The 19,058-nt window shown below is 46.7% G+C and overlaps 1 protein-coding gene across 15 annotated transcripts in view; it reads right to left on the bottom strand.

Annotated features, from left to right (window-relative positions):
* SIPA1L3 (signal induced proliferation associated 1 like 3) overlaps positions 1 to 19,058 on the bottom strand; it is a 323,626-nt gene that overhangs the window by 249,519 nt on the left and 55,049 nt on the right. For 3 of the 15 annotated variants that reach the window (XM_078359225.1, XM_078359231.1, XM_078359220.1), the window contains exon 1: positions 16,047 to 16,181. The exons of 8 other annotated variants lie outside the window; for them this stretch is intronic. The gene's annotated coding sequence lies outside the window, so the exon portion shown is untranslated. Of the gene's footprint in view, positions 1 to 5,244; positions 5,450 to 16,046; positions 16,192 to 19,058 lie in introns of those variants that run through there. 4 more of the 15 variants (XM_078359227.1, XM_078359221.1, XM_078359229.1 and 1 more) reach the window with 2 other exon arrangements.

Here is a 19,058-nt window from a genome sequence, read left to right as displayed (position 1 = left end):
ATCTGAAGCATCCACACCTGCCAGCAGCCTCCACTGGCATCTAACATTGTCATGGAAGTCCTGGCCAGGGCAGAGGCAGAGAACAGGCCTAAAGCACAGAACTCTAGCAAAGGGCAAACACTATAGGCCATTACAAGTAGATAAAAGGGACATGTGGCAACGAACTGCAGGGAGAAACTGCTGAAAACATATTACAAACAAGGAGGCTTGTTATTAAATAAATCTGCAATATTTCCCGCCGGGCTCTGCCCCATCCAAGCTGTGAAATGTCATGCAAGAAATGATACCTCTTTGTGCCTCGGTTTCCTTGCTGTGAATGGGAATATTATCAACCTCCTTCACTGAGTTACGGCGGGAGACTGAAAGGTAAACTTGACACTTAGACCAGGGCCTGGCTCATACGAAGCCTGAGTTTCGTATTAGAGGGAAGAATGGATTATGCCGTCAGTAGTACAGGAACAGCTAGTTGACTATCAAGGCAGTGGGAGCTGGATTTGTTTTTTTAAGAGACTAGATCTCACTCTATTGTCCAGGCTGAAGTGCAGTGGTGCAATCATAGCTCACTGTAATCTTGAACTCCAGGGCTCAAGTGATCCTCCCACCTCAGTCTTGTGAGTAATTGAGACCAAAGGTGTGTGCCACCACATCCAACTAAGTTTTTTTATTTTCTGTAGAGGTGGGGTCTCACTATGTTACCCAGGCTGGTATCAAACTCCTGGCCTCCAGTGATCCTCCTGCCCCTGCCTCTGCCTCCCAAAGTGCTGGGATTACAGGTGTGAGCCACCGCGCCTTGCCTAGGAGTTAGATCTTTATCTCATATCCAATGCCAAAATAAATTTCAGATGCTGGATGCAAAACACAAAGCCATAAAGTAACTTGGAAGAAAATAAAATATTTATCTCACCCTAAAACGAAGGCCAAAGCATAAATAAAACAAACAATAGAAACACACAGGAAAAACAGCTCTAACAACATGAAAATTAAAAAGCCTCAGAATGTTGAACAAAAAAATTAAGATAAACAATTTAGGAATATAAATTTGCAACATAACAAAATGATTCATATCTTCAACATGTAAAGAAATCTTCTACAAATCATCAAGAAATAAAAATATCCCCTAGAAAAATAGGTAATTAACTAGGAAATACATATGATTAATAAACAGATAAAAATACAATAAACTTCATCAGAAATCAAATAAATATAAATTATTAGTTACTTTGGTAACTTTTGGTTACCCAAATAGCAAAGATTAAAAAGCATTCTGGGCCAGTTATGGTGGCTAATGCCTGTAATCCCAACACTTGAGGGGGCCAAGGTGGGAGGATCACTTGAGGCCAGGAGTTCAAGACCAGCCTGGGCAAAAGTGCAAGAGCCCGTCTACACACACACACACACACACACACACACACACACAAAGTGTGGGGAGGAAAAGCAACACTGTGAGCCCAGCGTTGGTGAGGATCTAGGAAACCAGTACTGGACCTTTCTGGAATACAAGTCAGCAATAAATATCACAAGGCTTTATTAAAAACAGACACTTTGTTTCAGGAATTGCAACTCTAGGACTCTGTCCCAAGAAGAACTTCAGAAGCAAACAAATAATTTTTGTGAGATGTTCAGAGTTCCAATAATGAACGATGGGAACGGCCAGTATGTTTAACAGCAGGGAACGGATAGAGTGGAATGCTGTGTAGTCATTTAAAAGAATGTTGCGGACCTTGACCCACAGACGTGGGGGCATCTCTAAGCTAGACTACTGAAGTATAATCTGCAGGATGACATACCTAGAGTATGTCTGTAAAATAAACAGCTGTACTCACATGGACATGTAATTTAAAAAAACAGCTGGCTGGGTGGGGTGACTCACACCTATAATTCTAACACTTTGGGAGGCTGAGGCAGGTAGATTGCCTGAGCTCAGGAATTTGAGACCAATCTAGGCAACAAGGTGAAACCCTGTCTTTGCAAAAAATATTAGCCAGGCATGGTGGTGTACGCCTGTGGTCCCAGCTACTCGAGAGGCTGAGGCAGGAGAATCGCTTGAACCTGGGAGGCGGAGGTTGCAGTGAGCCGAGATCACACCCCTGTACTCCAGCCTGGATGACAGAGCAAGACTGTCTCAAAAAAAAAGCGCTAAGACATGATTAGACAGTCTCTGACTCACAATTTTTTGGCTTTACCATGGTGCAAAATTGCTGCAATTTCAATGTACTTTGAATTTTAAACTTTTTCCAGGCTAGCAATAAGCAGTACATGAGATATTCAGCCCTTTATCATAAAATAGGCTTTGTGTTAGATGATTTTTTCCCCACCTGTAGGCTAATGTAGGTGTTCTGAGCACATTTAAGGAAGACTAGACTAAGCTATGATATTTGGAAGGTGAGGTGTATTTACTGTATATATGTATATATTTACATATGTATTTATTTATTTTTGAGATGGAGTCTCACTCTATCACCCAGGCTGGAGTGCAGTGGCAACAATTTGGCTCACTGTAACCTCTGCCTCCCCGGCTCAAGTGATTCTCCCGGCTCAGCCTCCTGGGTAGCGGGGATTACAGGTGCCCGCCGCCACACCCTGCTAATTTTGTACTTCTAGTAGAGATGGAATTTCACCATGTTGACCAGGCTGGTTTCAAACTCCTAACCTCAAGTGATCTGCCCACCTCAGCCTTCCTAAGTGCTGGGATGACAGGTGTGAATGCATTTTTGACTCAAGGGTAATTTCAATGTATAATAGGTTCATCAAAACATAACCCCATCCAGGAGCACCTGTGCTTATCACATGCCAGGCACTACTCTAACTTCTACACATTTATACATTAACACGATTAATCCTTAAAAGCCTAGGAGGTTTGGCCCATCACCATCATTTTAAAGATGGGGAAATTAAGGCACAGAGAGGTTAAGTAAAAGCCGAAGTTCACACAGTCAGTACATAGCAACACTAGAACTTGAACCCAGGCACTCTGGCTCTTAATCCACCGCACAGACCAAGACCTGGAAGTGTGTATATACATCTGGGCACGACCTGGGGGCAAAGCCAGGCCACTGGGTCAGAAGAGTGAAGCAAGTTTTGTATTTTTTGAGATAGAATCTCACTCTGTCACCCAGGCTTGAGTGCAGTGGTGTGATCTCAGCTCACTGCAACCTCCGCCTCCTGGGTTCGAGCAATTCTCCTGTCTCAGCCTCCCAAGTAGCTGAGATTACAGGGGTATGCCACTGCACTCGACTTATTTTTATATTTTTAATAGAGATGGGGTTTTGCCATTTTGGCCAGACTGGTCTTGAACTCCTAATCTCAGGTGACCCGCCCACCTCAGCCTCCCAAATTGCTGGGATTACAGGCATGATTACTGCACCTGGCCTATGCTTTCTCTACATACTGCTCTGCTGTTGGAATGGCTTATAGCCAGTGTGTGGCTTCTGTATGTTTTAAAACAATAAAGATTTTTTGAAGATACTTTTTAAAAAATCGATCAACATAAAATCCTTGTCATGAGGCCTAAAGGCAAGCAGACAATCATTGACTACCAGTGGCCCTGAAGGGTGAACAGTGAGCAGAGGTAGCATCAAACTCAACACCACTTTTCACAGGGGACCACGCCACGAGGAGGTCACACCTCTTCTTAGAAGACACCAAGTAAAGCCATTTGGCTGGCTGAGGCATCACACACAACACACACCCTGTGGGGGGTGAGCTCCCTTTACAGGTGGAGTTCTGGAGAAGGTGATAAGGAGGATTTGATGGGTGAGAACACTTTTGGCCCAATCAGTTAAGCAGGCTCAGGGCTCAAAGTCCAGGGCCACACATCTTATCTGGGCCATGTGTAAAGTTGTCAGCAATCATAAAGTCCCTGTTTTCTGCCCTGTAATAATTACTGTAATAAAAGGCACATTGGAATCCAGGTTAGTGGCAATGGTAAAAAGGCCACCGGTGCAGATTTGATCTCCTACTGACTTCATAAATGCACAACACTGACATTGGGCTCCTCCTGACACAGGCTGTGTCAGTATCGTGATTAACAGCTGTGGTTGGAGTGAGGGAGAAAAAGGGAGCATGGTCAGACTGCGGGTGGGGCTACTCAGGTTCCAATCCAGCCCCAACAGCCTATGTGACAAGGATCAAGGACTTCACTTCTCTGGATCTCAGTTTCTTCAGGGGTGAAATGGCAAATAAGCGTCTACTCTGAGGGGTAGACAAGACATGTGTGTAGCAGGAAAGCTCAGCTCTTGGCCAGGCACAGTGGGTCACACCTAGAATCCCAGCAACTTCGGGAGGCCAAGGCAGCAGGATCACTTGGGGCCAGGAGTTTGACACCAGATTGGGCAACATAGTAAGACCCTGTCGAGAGAGGCGGGGGGGCTGGGTACAGTGGCTCACACATGTAATCCCAGCACTCTGAGAGGCCAAGGCAGGAGGATCACTTGAGGCCAGGAGTTCCAAACCAGGCTGTCCAACATAACGAAACCCCGTCTCTACTAAAAATACAAAAATTAGCCAGATGTGGTGCCATACACCTGTGGTCCTAGCTACTGGGAGGCTGAGGCACCAGAATCACTTGAACCTGGGAAGCGGAGATTGCAGTGAGTTGACATCACACCACTGCACTCCAGCCTGGGCAATAGAGGGAGACCACCTCAAAAAAAAAAAGGAAAGAAAGAAAACCTCAGCCCATGTTAAAGAGGACTGGGGCTATCCTTACTACCACAAAATCTTGCAGATCAAAGCCTGAACCCTCTGAGAAATCTTTCACCCCGCTTGACACCCACCCACTATGACCGATCCTTAGGCAAGTTCTGTTGGGTTACCCACTTCTTGTTCCCAGTGCCACCACTCTCATCTGGGACTTTACTTTTCTCCTCACAGCAGTATAGGCTGCCCCTCACTGCCCTACTTCCATGCCCACCTTCAATTTGTGCTCCTCGCGGTAGCCAGAGGGCATGAGAGAGGACACTCTGAATCAAACCCAAAACCTCACCAGGCTCTCCCCTTTGCCCGCTCTCCCTGCTTCCCCACCCAGTACTCATTCACACACCAAACCCATTCCAACTCAGCGCCTTTGCACCTGCTGTTCCCTCTGCTGGGAAAGCTCTTCCCTGATCTTCCAAATGGCTGACACCTTTGTATACCATTCCACTCTGGGCTGGCATGTCATCACCCCAGAGAGGCTCTCCCCCAACCACCCCAGTTGTCCCGCCTCCCACAGTCCCCTTCCACTTGCAGGTGCGTCTCTCTCACCATTCTGCTTTCATGACTTCACAGCATTATTCATCTCCATCTGGAGTGATCTTATTCATCTGTTTACTTCTTTCTTGACTGTGTCCCTCAACCTAAACAACAAACTCTTCCAGGAGGATGAGCCTTCTCAGTTCCGTCCCCAGCACTCGAAGCATATGTGATGGTTGGTAAATACTTGCTGAGCGAAGTTAACAATGGAATGACTGAATGAGCTACACATCACTGCACAATAAATCTTCTGCCCCCAGAAGGAATGTGTTGTAATCTCTAGCAGCAGAGAGGCCCTAGATATCGTGCAATATAATGAATAACTGATCCCAAAGCATCTAAATGATTTCAAGCGTGCTGCTGCTCTCAAGAATTTATGATCCAGACAACAGTGGCTGGGGTCAGAGCTCACCCCTGGCCAGGTTACCAGGACTAGCCTCTGCAATGGAGCAAAGCCCTTTATTGTTCTTTTGTCTAGGAATGGAGTTTCAGATCAGAAGAAATCCAAGCACTCAAAAACCTCTCGCCCCAAGCATAAAGGACTAATTCTTTGGCACAGAGCAGGAAAGCACCAAAGACTTTAAGGTCTGACAATGCATGACAGGGGAAAGAGAGAGAAAGATGGGAATGTCAACAGTCTCATTACTCTGACAAACACACACAAGGCCCCACCCGGCCAAAGGTAAGGCCTGGAGCAGCCGTGTGCACACAATGAGATGACTGGACTGGTTCACTTGTTTATTGGCAAGCCCAGAACAGGCAGGAGCAGTGGTGGAGACTGGCAAATGCTGAATGAATGAACATAAAAACAAAGAAGATTTGAATCTGCAGGAAAAACAACAACAGATTAGAAACCACCAGCCCCATTGTTAATAGTCATTTCTAATGTAAACAAAAGTTCAAAAGAGCCAGTACCCTCAGGATAACTGAATAATAGATGAGGGGCAGGTTCTCTAGAGAGAAATAGTCCTGCTAATAAATGAAGAGGTGGACAGAATTACAATAACACCCCAAATGAAATAATGGCTCTGAGCGATGGTCATCCACGGCCACTAACACCTGAGAATACAGAAAGGGACCACAGGCTTTACTAACAGACATACACAGCACACTAGGAGGACGGCTAGCCATTCCTGCCGAGAGAGAGAGAGAGAGAGAGAGAGAGAGAGAGAGAGAGAGAGAGAGAGAGAGAGAGAGAGAGAGAGAGAGAGAGAGAGAGAGAGAGAGAGAGAGACAGAGAGACAGAGAGAGAGAGAGAGAGAGAGAGAGAGAGAGAATGAATATGAGTGTGTGTGCGCACGCGTGTACGTGTGTGTGCATCTCAAACGATTGATCAGATCCAGGTTTGATCATACACAGGACAAATGACATGGCTTTTCTCAAACATATAAACTGCAAGAGAAAACAAAGAAAAAACAAACCAGGTGCGGTGGCTCACTCCTATCCCAGCACTTTAGGAAGTCAAGACAGGAGGATCATTTGAGACCAACCTGGCCAACATAGTGAAACTACTAAAAATAGTCTCTACTAAAAATACAAAAAAAAATTAGTTGGACGTGGTGGTACATGCCTATAATCCTAGCTACTAGCAGGCTGAGGCAGGAGAATTGCTTGAACCCCAGAGATGGAGGTTGCAGTGAGCCGAAGGGAGGGGGAAGCCATAGATTAAATGAGACTTCACAAGTAGATGAACCAAATCCAATGGTGAACCCTCTTGGGTCCTGATTGGAATGAACCAATTCTAGAAAGATATTTATGCGATGATCTGAGATGCTGACACTGCCTGGATACCAGATGATATAAGCAGTTAATGTTAATTATTGTCATGATTAAAATGTCTCGACATTATGTCTTTAAAGAATCCTTATCTTTTGTAGATAAATACTTGACTATTTAGCTTTAAAATAATACAGTAGGGGGCGGGTGGTGGTAGATATGAAGAAAACAGAGTGGTCATGAGTTAGTAAGACTAAAACAATTTTGTTTTTTTGAGGCAGGGTCTTGCCCTGTCACTCAGGCAGGAATGCAGTGGTGTAATCTCGGCTCACTGCAGCCTCAACCTCCTGGGATTAAGCAATCCTCCTGCCTCAGCCTCCCGAAGTGCTAGGACTACAGGTAAGAGCCTCTATGCCCAGTCATCCTTTATTTTCCTTTACATCTCTCATCTCTGACTTACTGAGTAACTGGCTTGCTGACTGTCTAGCTCCTCTTTTATAATACAAGCTCTGCTAGGGTGGAGACCTTGTTTGCTTTTCCATTATTCCTTTCCCAGCTCCCAGAATAGTGTCTGTACAAAACAGGTGCTCCCTAAATATCTGTGTAATTAATCAAAGAACCAAAAAGGTGGGGGCATCATCTCGAGGTACCATCCTGGTGCCTGTCGGCTCCTTTCAGCTCCACTATTAGAGTACGCCTCAGAACTAGAGACATTACTGGCTGCCTACCCCAATATTTAGTCTCCCCTTTTAACTTAGCAACCAAATCTAAATCTTAGCTAAGAACAAGGCCATGTGAAATAAAACTACATTTTCCAGGTTCCCCTGCAGCTACATACAGTACTGAGACTCAATTCCGGGAAAGGGTGTAAGGAGACTTGGTGTGTGTAACTTCTCTTCAGTTGCCTTAAAAAGACAGGAGTGCCCATCTTCATCTCTTCTTCTTTCTTGCCTCCTGGGACATAATGGCTGGAGCTTGGGCAGCCATCTCAAACTATGAGGTGGCAGGATAAGGGTGGTGGAAGCAGAAGGTGGAAGCAGCCTGGGTCCCTGATGAGAGCACAGGCCTCGCCTGTCTATTACAGGGCTCCTTTATGTGAGAGAGAAATAAACTATCTTGTTTAGGCCACTGTCATTTTGTTGAAACTAAACTATATGCAGTTGTAACTAATCGTTTTTTATTTGTTTGGTTTGTTTGTTTTTTTTTTTTTTTTTTTTGAGACGGAGTTTCACTCTTGTTGCCCAGGCTGGTATGCAAAGGCATGATCTTGGCTCACCGCAACCTCTACCTCCCAGGTTCAAGGAACTCTCCTGCCTCAACCTCCTGAGTAGCTAGGATTACAGGCATGTGCCACCATGCCTAGCTAATTTCCTATTTTTAATAAAGACAGGGTTTCTCCATGTTGGTCAGGGTGGTCTCAAACTCCCAAACTCAGGTGAGCTGCCCTGAGTTGATAAGCCACTGCGCCTGACCTTTTTTCTTTTTTTTTTTTTTTTTTGAGACGGAGTCTCACTCTGTTGCCCAGGCTGGAGTGCAGTGACACGATCTCAGCTCACTGCAGCCTCTGCCTCGTGGGTTCAAGCAATTCTCCTACCTCAGCCTCCTGAGTAGCTGGGATTACAGGTGTGTGCCACCACACCCATCCTGCAGTTGAAACTAATCCTAATGGATACATCTGAGACCAAAATTCCATGGTACAGTGGGTAGAACAGGTATAGTCACAGATCTGTATTAACGTATACAAATGCCCAAAAGTTAAAGACTGTTCCAAAGTGCAAATCACTGTGAGTTGGGGGCACACAAAAAGGTATCATGGAATTGGGGGATAATAGCAGGAGAGGAAACAACCACAGAAAGGATGACAGAGGATCCTAAACTTTCATTAGGTTAAATAGGCTGCCACCCCAGGATTAGTAACCACGGTATATAAAGAACATCTACAATTCAATAAGAAAAAGCAGCGAAAGTGGCCGGGCATGGTGGCTCATGCCTGTAATCCCAGAACTTTGGAAGGCCAAGGCAGGTGGATCACCTGAGGTCAGGAGTTAGAGACCAGCCTGGCCAACGTGGTGAAATCCTGTCTCTACTAAAAATACAAAAATTAGCTGGGTGTGGTAGCAGATGCCTGTAATCCCAGCTACTCAGGAGGCTGAGGCAGGAAAATTGCTTGAACCCAGGAGGTGCAGGTTGCGGTGAACCAAGATCACACCATTGTACTCCAGCCTGGGTGACAAGAGAAAAACTCCATCTAAAAAAAATAAAAAACAAGCAAAAGTGATGAGCAAGAAATATCCAGAAGGAGAAACATGAATGAAAAGATATTCTGCCTTACTAGTCTTCAGGGATAAATTAACCACAACGAGATTTCATTTCCTATCCACTAGACTGGCAAAAGTAAAGAAGCTTTACAAAACCAAGTGTGACAAGGATAAAGAATAAAAGAAACTCATATATCCGTGGCGGGATTTTAAAGAGCAGCTCAATAATACCTGGCAAAGTTAAAAATGATCACAACCTACAATCCAGAAATCTCATGTCCAGTACATACCCAAAAGAAATTCCTGTCCATGTACACCAGAAGTAAGGGTAACAACATTCACAGCAGCCTGTGCACAGCAAAAAAAATCTGAAAAATAACTAAACATCCATTGGCATGGAAATGACTCAAACAAAAATGTGGTCTATCCAACCCGTGGAACACTAACACGGCAGTAAATGAAAATGCACGAGTCACAGCTGCGCTGGTCTAAATCAATGTTAGAGTCATACTAGTAGGTGAAAAATCCAAGTCTCAGAAGACTATGTACAGTATATCTTTTTTTATTTTTGAGACAGGGTTTCACTCTGTCACCCAGGCTAGAGTGCAGTGGCATAAACAAGGCTCACTGCAGCCTCAACCTCCTGAGCTCAAGCAATCCTTCCTCCTAAGCCTCCTAAGTAGCTGGGACCACAGGTGCATGCCACCACATCTGGCCAATTTTTAAAAATTTTTTGTAGCGATGAGATCTCACTACAAAAAGGCTGGTAGGCTGGTCTCAAACTCCTGGGCTCAAAAAAGCCTCCTGCCTCAGCCTCCCTAAGTGCTGGGATTACATGCATGAACCACCATGCTCAGCCATATTTTTATGGAGTTCAAAAATCATCCTTTTAAAGACAAAGAATAATAAACAAAAAAGTCTAGATGATGGTCACTTCTGAGAGGGCAGGCAGGAGAGTGAATGTGAAGTACCACACAGGTACATGAAAGTTACTGGTAATATTCAAGTTCCTGGGTAAACAGTAGGCTAGTGGCTGTTCATTACAATAAACAAACATTTTTTTCATGGACCAAAAATGCCAGTGTATCATGTACTAAGCGTTATGATTAATCCAATTTGGTGTGTCCAAAGGCCATCTTTAAAAAGTGAATACAGGGCCGGGCGCGGTGGCTCAAGCCTGTAATCCCAGCACTTTGGGAGGCCGAGGCGGGTGGATCACGAGGTCAAGAGATCGAGACCATCCTGGTCAACATGGTGAAACTCCATCTCTACTAAACATACAAAAAAGTAGCTGGGCACAGTGGTGCCTGCCTGTAATCCCAGCTATTCAGGAGGCTGAGGCAGGAGAATTGCCTGAACCCAGGAGACAGTGGTTGAAGTGAGCCGATATCGCGCCACTGTGCTCCAGCCTGGGTAACAAGAGCGAAACTCCGTCTCAAAAAAAAAAAAAAGTAAATACAGGCCAGGTATGGTGGCTTACGCTCTGTAATGCCAGTGCTTTGGGAGTCTGAGGCAGGAGGATCACTTGAGCTCAGGAGTTTGAAACCAGCCTGGGTAACATAGCAAGATCCCAGCTCTACAAATAAATGAAAAAAAAAATTAACCAAACAACCATTCTACTTCAGCCTAAGCAACACAGTGAGACCCAGACTCTGAAAAGATTTTACAAAGTAATGCATTTAGAAAGAGGTGAGGAAGAATATATGTCAGGTTACTGACAGATGAGACCAATGAGGCAGGAAGCAGGAGTGAAGGGGATAGAGCAGTAAGTGGTTTTTGTTTCATGTTTTATTGTGCTGTCATTTACATATTCATTTCAACAAGAAATGTTTCCTGTAATTAACCAAAGAAGTATAGCCAAATGATTCAGTATACACCTCCAGTGCCAGACCAGGAGAGACTGCATCCCAATTCCACCATGCCTTGCCAGAGAAAATATGGCAAATTATTGAACCTCTCTGCCTCTGCTTCTGCCTCTGAGAAAAGCGCATGGTAACAGTGTCTACTTCATATGGCCACTGTGAAGATTCACTGAGTTGGCCTATGAAAAGCATCCATGACAGTTCCTCTACACAAGGTAAGCCCTTAATGAGACTGGCTACTATTCTTTTTTTTTTTTGAAATGGAGTCTCGCTCTTGTGGCCCAGGCTAGAGTGCAGTGGTGTGATCTTGGCTCACTGCAACCTCCGCCTCCTGAGTTCAAGTAATTCTCCTGCCTCAGGCTTCCGTGTAGCTGGGATTACAGCACCACCATGCCTGGCTAATTTTGTACTTGTAGTAGAGATGGGGTTTCTCCGTGTTGAACAGGCTGGACTTGAACTCCTGACCTCAGGTGATCTGCCCAGCTCAGCCTCCCAAAGTGCTGGAATTACAGGAATGAGCCACCATGCCCGGCCAAGAGTGGCTACTATTCTTATCATTAGACGAACTTCGAACACTGACATGAGAGAGGTGAGCTCAGCAATGATCTGGTCACAGTCTGCAAACTCTTACAATCTTTGGGAGAAGCCCAGTGCCCTACGCATGCCAGGAACTAACTAGCTGATAGCTGAATGTATGCTGCCTCCGTTTACCCACCACTTCTGGGGCTGTCTGGACGCAGCATTGGCAGGTGCATGCCCAACACATCCACTCTCTGTCTTCTTCCTTATTGACCCTTTGCTCAGGGTGGCAAAGACCCAAGTGAAAAACTGCAGATGTCCTTGCAGCGAGGAGTGGTCATGTCACAAAGTCCTAGCCAAACAGTCACAAGCAGAAGTCTGCTAAGGATTTCAGGGAAGGCTTTGGCTTCCTGATACAGGTGCTGTCTCCCTTCCTTAGACCTGCCTCTGCCTGCCCATCACAAGGATATCTGGCTGGAAGTGAAGCAACCATTTTATGAATACGAGGCTAAGGATGGTGACACAGATAAGGAGGGGCCTGGAGCAGCAGAGAGAGGATAAGGTGAGCGCCGCCTTATCCTGCTGAGCTCTGCACTTCTTACATGAGAAAACAACCCTGTGGTAGCCAGGATACGAAGGTGCCCCCAATGGACCACACCTTGGAAACTGTTTTGTGACATCCCTCCCATACTGAATCTGGGCTGACTCTTCCACTCACATTAACTAACAGAATGAAGCAGAAGTGATGCAGAGCCAGTTCTAGACCTAAGCCTTAAGAAGGCCCACAAAGCCTTTGGCTGCAGTGTTTTAAGTCCAGCTACAGGCTGGCCAGGCCACATGAAAGGAGAGATCCCAAGACTATGGACAGACATGGACCTGGCCATCCCCAAGGTGCCATTTCAGTAAAGCCAACTTGAATGTTCCAGCCCCATCCACGCTCTGACTGCAGCCACATAACAGACCCCAAGCAAGACCAGCAGAAGAGCCATCCTGCTGAGCCTCAACCACAGGTTCACAAGAAATAAAAAACTGCTGTCATTTTAAGGCCTTAAAGTTTGGGGGTGCTTGTGGTGCAGCAATAGACAACTAGAACAAACCTCTATCTGGGTACAACACTGTACAAGTCTCATGAAGACAAGCACAGTCCCTAACTTAAGTGCCACCTGAAAAAGAAACATGATAGATTACAAATTCCAACTAAAATCTCTTGCACGTTCTGATTTCCAACCAAGATTGTTAATGTGAAAAAACACGAACCTGTCCCTCCACTCCTATTTCATAATAAGTACATTCAACACAACTAATCTAAGTGCCATGAATCTATTAATTGTTACAACAACGAAAAAGCATTTAAATTGCTTTTTGGTTCAACATGTTGCTGGACCTGATGAGAACCCTCCAAAAACACATCTTCTATCTGGACAAGAGGCATGATTTTATTATTGTTACTTCATATTCACTCTCAAAGGCCTAGAGCTTAACAAGGTGGCCAAACAGGTTGGACGCCTGCAATGTAATTAAATAAGCCTACCAATAAAAATAATTTTAGGGGGGAAAAAATCTCTAGATGCAAAGGGAATACCCATCAGGATGTCTTGGCCAAATGAATTATGGTGCATCCACACCACTGTGTTAGGCAGACACTAAAAAGAGCAAATCTGAGCACAACGCAAGGATTCAGAGGCATTTCCATGTCACTGCTATGTGAAAAGAGCAAAATGCAAGACAGTAAGTGTAATATTATCTCCTATAGGATTATATAACCATGGAGAAAAATGTGGAAAGATACATACAGTCCTTGATTGTTACCATGGGTGAAGGATTGCAAGAGGATGTTGATGTAAGGGTGGAGCGGGGTGGTGGGGGAAGGCACAAGAAAGTGAAGGGACAGACGGAAAACATTAAAAAGGGGTTTAAAAAGAATTCACAAAAATAATTATCTTTGACCAGATGCAGTGGCTCATGCCTATAATCCCCGCACTTTGGGAGGCCAAGGCAGGTGGATCACAAGGTCAGGAATTCAATATCAGTCTGGCCAACATGGTGAAATCCCATCCCCACTAAAAACAAAAATTAGCTGGGTGTGTGCCTGTAATCCCAGCTACCCAGGAGGCTAAGGCAGAAGAATTGCTTGAACCAGGACCCAGGAGGCGGAGGTTGCAGTGAGCTGAGTTTGCGCTACTGCACTCCAGCCTGGACGACAGAGTGAGACCTGGTATCAAAAAAAAAAAAAGAGGCCCGGCGCAGTGGCTCACGCCTATAATCCCAGCACTATGGGAGGCTGAGGCGGGTGGATCACGAGGTTAAGAGATCGAAACCATCCTGGTCAACAAGGTGAAACCCCGTCTCTACTAAAAATACAAAAATTCTCTGGGCATGGTGGCACACGTCTGTAGTCCCAGCTACTTGGGAGGCTAAGGTGGGAGAATTGCTTGAACCCAGAAGGCGGAGGTTGCGGTGAGCCGAGATTGCGCCATTGCACTCCAGCCTGGGTAACAAGAGCGAAACTCGGTCTCAAAAAAAAAAAAGAAAGAAAAGAAAAACAATTATCTTTTTTTAATCTAATTTGCTAGGTGCTATCTAGGCACTAGACACAGTGCTGAGTCACCTGATCTCACTTTGACTTCTCGTTTAATCATCTATTAATTATCCCCATTTTCCAGATAAGGAAACTGCAGCCCAGAGAAGTGCTGTGTGCCCACAGCTGAGGCGGTGTTGGGGCTCATGCACTACATGAAATAAGTGTAATAGGAGGGTTCCCAACTAAAACCAAAACTTCCGCACCTGGAGCTCAAAGGACACATGTGTTAAATGTGGTAGAAGAGTTCTGCTGCTGCTCTGCACATTCTTAAAATAGCAGCAGGTCCTGACGTGCGATGATGTATGCTACGGCGGCACAAAGTCCGTCAGCACCTCAGTCCCCCGGTGCCTCATGCTGGGAGAAATCCAAGAGGGCCACTGACCTCACTCCATGAGCTCAGGGAAGCCCTGCCCAGGATATTTTTACAGAATCAATTGCTGACACCGGGAGCTAGAAAATAGATGAGGACGTGTCAGCTATTACACGGTCAGATTCTTTGAGCTCACCATTTAATTAAAACTTGTTCAGCCCCAGAGCAAGAATTATTGCCCATTAAAGCAGGGGAGATGGATCAACTGTGCCTCGGCTGGTTAATTGCTACTTCCCAGGCATTTCCTGGCCTCCCGCAGGAACACCAAGCAGGAGCTGGAGATATACATGAGATGTGTGTCTATGGTGGTGTCTTCCACACAGCCCTCTTTTTGCCTAAATTAACTGGACATCCTCTGCACTTACTAGGCCAAGCTTTTCTGTTCCAGGCCGCATACACCCAGGCTGCCCCGATGAGTCACTGCCAGGCCTGGGCGGCACAGACTGCAGGGGTTGCAGGACAGGAAGCCAGAGGGCTGGATGCTGCAGGAAGGTCCCAGAGAGCCGCTGGGTGGCCAAGGTGAGGCATCTCTGCAGGCCGCCTCACCCATGGCCACAGGTTCCTGGGAAAGCGGACACCCTCCTCAAACCCCAAACAGGGCTGGCCACCCATCCTTGGACAACGCTGCACCTGATATAAATTCATTCATATCATCATTTAGCCTGCACCCACCACGTGCCAGGAACTGCTCTACAAGGATGGACACAAAAGCGCCTGTGCTTCTGTGGAGCCTAGAGCTGGGAAGCAGAGCATAAACAAAGTATGTCAAGTGGTAATAAATGCTTTGAAGAAAAATAAAGCAGGGAGTAAGGGCTAGGGTGAGGGAGAAGGTGCTATTTCATAAGGAGAGAGGCCTCACGGAGAAGGTGACATCTGAACAGAGACTTGAGGGAGGGAGGGAGGGAGGGAGGTGGTGCTGGGGATTCTAGGAGAAGTGTTCCTGGCAGAGAGAACAGCCAGGGAACGTGCCTGAGAGAGGAACAGCGGGAGGCCAGTGTAGCTGGGTACAGCAAGCAAGCAGCCGAGAAGTCAGAGATAAGGTCAGACAGGGAAAATGGGGCCTGGGGTTGCGGTGGGGGCACTTGAGCACCACTCAGTCCCCAGACTTTAAGCACTTTACATAGATGACTCACTGGGTACTGCTGCTATTTGCCATTCACAAGAAGAGGAAACTGAGGCCCAGAGAGGAAAGGGGACTCACTCGAGACCACAGAGCTCGTGTGCACCAGGCTGGGCTGCCCCGCTGTCCTGGCACAGAAGTCTGCATCCAGCAGGGACTCAAGTAAGAGTCACCAATTCCTTCTCTTGGGAGAAATGTCCTCCAACTCTTCAGTCCCTCAACACCCAGCCCACTCTTCCTTCACAGTTAGGAGCAGACAGGTAAACATTTCAGGGAGAAGAGGGGGGAAAAAAAGAAAACAAAAAAGCCAATTGTCTAACTCCGGAGAGGAAGAAACATTATTCACTTTCTCTGCAAGTCACTGCCACATTTAATGAATATCGCTCACCTGAAAGGCTCCCCGAACACGAACACAGCTCTAATCACAAAGTGGGCAGGTGGCTGTCAGGGAGCCCCAGGTGGGCTCCTCCTGTTCTGGGTCCTCCCAGGCCAGGCTACCTACCTCAGCTCTCAGGCCGACCTCGGTGGTGCCCGCCCCCAGCCCGCTGAGGGTGTCTGGAATGCGGAAACAGGAACCTGCCGTGCCAGCTCCTAACAGCGACTTATTCAACAGCCGCAGGAACACGCCAGCCACCGGAGTTCCCCAGGAGATGGCTGGTCTTCGTGAACAGGCGCGTTCCCAAAGAAAGCTGTTTTGCCAACAGTCCCTTTGGGGAAGGGAAAAAAAAGGCCTCCTTACTCATCAGACACGCGGTCTGAGGAGTCTGAATGGGCTTAAGAGAAAGCTCACAGGTAACAAAGGCGGCTCGCCTGTTACCTCAGATTCAGGCACAGGCCACCTGTTCACTGACAGAGCCAGGTCTGGACTTGTGCCCACAGCGTCCCCTGCCCTGAGCTCGCGCCTGGATGCTTCATTTAGAACCGTACCATCCAAAGATGGGCTCTTTGGCCCGTGCAGACAAGGCACCAGCTCGCAGAGGCAAGGCCGCTTAATAATTAAACGCGGCCGCTGGACTCTTCCAGCCAGCTTTGGAAGCACAACCGAGCAGCTTTGACCGGCGAATGAGAACCACAACAGGAATGCTCACTGCACAAGGCGCTGTTCTAAGCGCTGCACGTGAATCCTCTCTCATAACCCTCACAGCGGCCCTCAAGGAGGGACTATCAGCATTCTTACTTTACAGATGAGAAGTTAACAAATAAGTCACAGGCCGAGGGCACACAGGAAGAAAGTGCTAGGGTGGGGATTTAACTCAAGCAGAGCGGCTCCAAGGTTCCAGTTTGTAACCACTTCTTTTATTTTACTTTATTTTATTTTGAGACAGTCTTACTCTGTTGCCCAGGCTGGATGGAGTGCAGTGGTGCACTCTCAGCTCACTGCAACCTCCATCTTCTGGGTTCAAGGGATTCTCCTGCCTTAGCCTCCCAAGTAGCTGGAATTACAGGCATGTACCACCGCACCTAGCTACGTTTTTAAAAATATATTTTTAGTATAGACGGGGTTTCACCAAGTTGGCCAGGCTGGTCTTGGACTCCTAACTGCAATGGTCTCCCCAAGTGCCAGGATGACAGGCATGAGCCACCGTGCCCAGCCTTAACCACTACTTTGGTTCTCCTCTTCTGAGAAGAAGCAGGTGCTCCTACTGGGCCTCAATTTCCTCATCTATGAAATGGGATGAGGAGTCAGTGAGAGCTTTATTATTGTTTTTGTAGAGACAAGGCTCTCACTGTGTCATCCAGGCTGGTCTTGAACTCCTAGCTTCAAGCAATCCTCCCTCCTCAGCCTCCCAAAGCGCTGGGATTACAGGTGTGAGCCACCGTGCCTGGTCAAGTGAGATCTTTTTGTGAGCTTGTGGCTCACAAAAATGCTCAATAACTATCAGCTGCACTTATCACTTGCTGCCCTCAGAGTCAATCAGGTCTAGCTTATTCCTTCAAAATACCGAATAATCAGCTCATGGTCACAGAGTTTAAATTCTAGGCAGCTGAAGGGAAAGAAATCAAGAAAGGCTCTTACGATCCTTCTTTTCATCCACACACAAAAATAAATAGAATGTCTATTCTGAGTCGGCACCGGGACACAGTAGTAAACAAAAACCACATAAACCCTGCCCACAGGGAGCTTATAGTCCCCTGTGAATGAACGGGCACAGAATATTCAAAGATTTGCAGATGTATCACGTACTGAGTGCTCCTCTGGGTTGGGTGCTGGGATGTTCTAAGCATGTCACGTGCTTTTGATGCATTTAATACTTCCAAGAACCTAGGAGGGCCGTACCATTACCAGCTCTACCTTCTAGATATGCAAACGGAGACATGCAAGGCTAAGTGGCTTGCCCAAAGTAAAACAGAGACCCCAAGATGGATCCAGAACTTGCACTCAACAGTCTGGCTCAGAGCCCATGCTGCACTGCTCAGCCCTTCAGTCTCAGAGAGCCACGGCTTTACACTGCAGCACCGAGCAGCAGCAACAGGCATCCTCAGAACGTTACAGTTTGCAAAAGGGATGGTCACTTTTCATAGATTTTTTTTTGGTGAGGGGGTGCAGGATTATCAAATACTACTTATTATAAGTCATATTTATGCTGGGCACTGTGGCTCACACCAGTAATCCCAGAACTTTCGAAGGATGAGATGGGAGGATCACTTGAGCCCCAAGAGTTCGAGACCAGCCTGGGCAACAAAATGAGTCTTCGTCTCCAAGAAAGAAAAAATTAGCCCGGTACGGTGGCATGAACCTGTGGTCCCAGCTACATGGGAGGCTGAGGTGGGAGGATAGCTTGAGTCCAGGAGGTTGAGGCTGCAGTAAGCCATGATCACGCCACTGCACTCTAGCCTGGGTGACAGAACAAAACTGTCTCTAAAAACAACAAACAATGGCCTGGCATGGTGGCTCACGCCTGTAATCCCAGCACTTTGGAAGGCCAAGGTAGGTGGATCACGTGAGGTGGAGCATTTGAGACCAGCTTGACAAACATGGAGAAACCCTGCCTCTATTTAAAACACAAAAATTAGCCTGGCATGGTGAGTACAATCCCAGCTACTCAGGAGGCTGAGGCAGGAGAATCCCTTGAACCTGGGAGGCGGAAATTGCAGTGAGCCAAGATGGCGCCACTGCACTCCAGCCTGGGCAACAAGAGCAAAACTCCGAAACTCCACAAACCAAACAGCAGAGGCTTGGTAAGCACTTACCATGTGGTGGCCCCTGGGGGTAAGCCCTTGACCAGCATCCTCTCCTTTCATCCAAGGACAACTCTCAGAGGGAGAAACTCAGCCTTTGCAAGGAGGGGAAAGAGAAGGGAGAAGGGACCCAGGCGTTTCTGAGCAGAGTGAGTGAGTGCTCTCAAGACCACACACTCTTAACCTTCAGACTCCTGCCTCATCACCCAACTCAGGTTTC

This window comes from Callithrix jacchus, chromosome 22 (genome assembly GCF_049354715.1).
Source record: "Callithrix jacchus isolate 240 chromosome 22, calJac240_pri, whole genome shotgun sequence".
NCBI classification, from domain to species: domain Eukaryota; kingdom Metazoa; phylum Chordata; class Mammalia; order Primates; family Cebidae; genus Callithrix; species Callithrix jacchus.
Note: the sequence above shows the minus strand (reverse complement) of the source record. Positions and strands in the feature narration are given on the sequence as shown.